At 42.6% G+C, this 3,790-nt stretch overlaps 1 pseudogene; it reads right to left on the bottom strand.

The window, feature by feature from the left end:
• Nucleotides 1-2,474: 2,474 nt before the first annotated feature.
• LOC102869946 lies at nt 2,475-3,590 on the bottom strand (annotated as a pseudogene).
• Between the last annotated feature and the right edge of the window lie 200 nt (nt 3,591-3,790).

Below are 3,790 nucleotides of genomic sequence, written 5' to 3'. Positions count from 1 at the left end.
TTGTGGTTTTGATTTGCATCTCTCTTATTACCAGTGATTTTGAGCATTTCTTCATGTGTGTGTTAGGAGCCCAAATATCCAACCACAACTGAATGGATTGAGAAATTGTGGTATAATGTAGCACTGAGGAACAGTAATTTTGAAAAATAGTGTGTCACTTGGGAGAGGCTAGAGAGCATTATGCTGAGTGAATTAACACATTCTTATAAGGATAAATACCATATAAGGCCATTATTGTAAAAACATAGAAGGATAACTGGTAAAACATGTATGGGAGCTCAAGGGGGGAAGGAATGGGAATAGAGGGTTAAGGATGGGATGAGGGGATATCACAGGATCCTACATTTTGGTGGGTGGAGGGAGGGAGGAAGTAAATGGGAAGGATCCAGGCAAAAAGACAGGGTAATGATGGGCAAGGTCCAATGGTGACTGATTTAATAAAATATAATGCATGAGAATGATTGTATGAAATACAATGTGAAGAAGAATAGTGTGAAATACAATGCATGCGAACTTTGTAAGCAAACCAATCAAAAAAGAATAATATTTTAAGTAGAATTGGGGCAGTTCTTCTCTGCATTGTTTGGTCAAATTCACCCATAAGGCCATCTGAGCCAGGACTCTTTTTAGAAGTTATTGTTGTTGTTCTTTTTATGTGCTTTAGAGTCACCTGCAAGCCATAGCAACCATATGACAGTGCAATTCATCTTTTTATTTCCTGACTGCTGGTGTTTAGAAAGTTGATTGTGGAGCTGAGCAAGCTGTAATTATTAAAAACCTCAATCTCTTCTCCATCCATCATGGTGCTGTCATTTGGCCCAGAGGTGAGAATCTTTGTCTTCTTGATGTTGTGATTCAATCCACATTGAAGACTACCATCCTTGACATTCTGCAGCAAGTGTTTCACATCTTCTTTAGTTTCAGCAAACAAGATCGTGTCATCTGCATAACATAAGTTGTTGGTGAGTCTACCTCTAATTCTGAAGTCATAAAGCCCTGCTACCTGAATGATCTGTTCTGCATATAGATTGAAAAGGTATGGAGACAGTACACATCCCTGATGCACTCCTTTCCTGATTTTGAACCAGTGTTTCCCTGCTCTGTTCTGAGGACTGCTTCCTGGCCCAAATATAGGTTTTGTATAAGCACAATCAAGTGTCCTGGGATTCCCAATTTCCTTAAGGTTAGCCACAATTTGCTGTGTTCTACACAGTCAAATACCTTTGCAGAGTCAATGAAACACAGATAGACATTCTTCTGGTACTCTTTGCTTTCTGCCAAGATCCATCTGACAGTGGCAATAATGTCTCTAGTGCCATGACTTCTAAATCTAGCTTATATTTCTGGTAGTTCTTTGTCAATGTACTGTTCCAGTCGTTTCTGGATAATCTTCAGCAGAATTTTGCTATTGTGTGATATTAGTGATATTGTTCTATAATTTCTACACTTTGATGGGTCACCTTTATATAGAATGAGAGTAAATATGGATCTGTTCCAGTCAGTTGGCTAAGTAGTTGTTCTTCTGATTTCTTGGCACATCCAGGGCAGCATCTGTTTGTTGAAATATGGCAATTGGTATTCCATAGATTCTTGAGGCTTTATTTTTTTCCAAGTCCTTCAGAGCAGCCCAAATTTCCTCCTTCATCACCATTGCATCTTGATCATATGTTGTTCTTGAAATTCTTCTGTGTCAGCAACTTCTTTTTGGTAAAATGACTCTGTATACTTCTTCCATATTCTTTTACTGCTTCTTGAATCATTCAGTATTCTGCCCACAGCATCAAACATTGCAACTCACAGCTTGAATTTGTTCTTTAGTTTCTTCAGTTTAAGAAATGCTCAGCAAGTTCAGCCCTTTTAATTTTCAGACTCCAGCTCCTTGCACATTTCATTATAATACTATGTCTTGTCTTCCCAAGCTGCCCTTTGAAATCTTCTATTTAGCTCCTTAACTTCTTGATTTCTTTCCTTTACTTTGACTTCTCGGTGTTCTAGTGCAATATTCAGAGTCTCTTCTGACATCCATTTTGGTCTTTTCTTCTTCATTCTTTGTACTGACTTTTTTTCATTCTTTTTTTTTTTCTATTCACAAAGGAAAAGCTCCAGTCCATCTTTTAATTTTTTAAAAAAATTCCTGACATTACAGAACTAAACTGAAATGTATTAATATTCCACTCTTACATATCCATGACAAACAGGAAAAAAATTTCATGAGCAAAAAACCCCTCAAAAAACAAAACAACCAAAACAGGTAGAAGCTTATAAAACTAAATATGGATCTCAGCATCAACAGCTGAACAGAGAAAGGAATTAAACCGCTTTAATTAAAAAATCACGAGTGGATGATAAAGTGTAGAAACTGAAAATTTACAAACTATTTAGAACCTGAAATTGCTGACTGTTCAGAAACTACACAGATGGCTCATGGGTGGTGGTGAACAGCAGAAAGGGATTATGGATGAATCTGCATTGTTCTAGCTGTTCCCCATGCCACCCGTCTCCGAGGAAAGCCTGACATTGATTAGATACTGAGGCAGGCTAATGCTGGCAGCAGATCCAGTGATGGTAACCTGCCTATCAGTAGATCCTTCCACTGGGTTCGCAATTTTGATCTGTGCCCCAGACATCTGACGGATCTCATTGATTTTGGCGCCTTGATGCCCGATTATGCAGCCAATCAAATCATTTGGAACGGTGAGTTCATGAGAAGTAGTCTGAGCAGATGCATCCAAACCTGTCCAATAGCCTTTCACCTCTGGAGAGCTGGATTCAATGCCACTGAATCCGGTGTGGCCATGAGTCATAGGAAAATGAGACTTGCATTGCCAACTGATGCAGCTTGGTCAAATCTGGCTGTGGAATGGCATACTGTCCTTGAATGGTATAGGCCTCTAGAGGTGGTCCCTCCAGGTCAGGGTTGAGGCACATGGACGGGGTGGTGTGGGGAAAGCTCGCACTGTAGCTGCCTGTGCTGTACCTGTCCTGACCACCTGCAAAGATGACTGGAGAACTGGACGGCTTGGGCCAGTACGGGATGGTCATGCCCTTCGGGGGGTGCTCCAACATGACCACGCAGATCTGTTTGACACACTCAATGATGGATTGCGGAATGCCAGCGATAGTGATGGTCCGCTCAGTTGAGTTGGGGAGCATATCCCCTGCCACCTGGACCTGAGCCCCTGTACTCTCTCGTATTCCCTTGATCTTGCAACCACCTTTTCCAATGAGAGAGCCACAATGACTAGCAGGAACCACCAGCCTCAGGGTTACTAGGGGTCTACTGGCAGTTGTGCTATTGGTCATAGAGCTGCTGATATCCTCTTCCAGTTTGTCAATGATCATAGCAAAGGTTTTAAAGATGGCATTGGTGGGTCCAGCCAAAGTGATAATTCTCTCAGGACAATTCCCTTCTGAGATGTTGATACGTGCACCACTCTCTTCACGCATCTTCTTAACGATTCTCCTTTCTTTCCGATGATACTGCCAACTTCCTTTCCATGCATAAGTAGCCGGATGGTGAGAGTGACATTTAATCCACCTTAAATCACACCGGTGTCCATGTCGAGCTGTGTTCTGGTGAGCTGGACTTTGAGTGGTCAAGTCTTTGGTCACAGGTGAGGGTGAAAGATAAAACTGCAGGCGCGAGGCGACTGAGGGGGAAAAGGGGGGCGGGAGGGAAGGGGAAGGGCAGGAGGCCGGGGGTGGAACAATAGGGGCTGGCGGGAAGGCGAGGGGGGGCTCTCGCCGGCGGGCGGGAGGAGGAGGAAGGGGGAAAGAAACCCTGGGGCAG

Source organism: Elephantulus edwardii, unplaced genomic scaffold (assembly GCF_000299155.1).
Source record: "Elephantulus edwardii isolate Elephantulus edwardi_28Jun2011 unplaced genomic scaffold, EleEdw1.0 scaffold00239, whole genome shotgun sequence".
NCBI lineage: Eukaryota > Metazoa > Chordata > Mammalia > Macroscelidea > Macroscelididae > Elephantulus > Elephantulus edwardii.
This window is presented reverse-complemented; position numbering and strand designations above follow the sequence as displayed.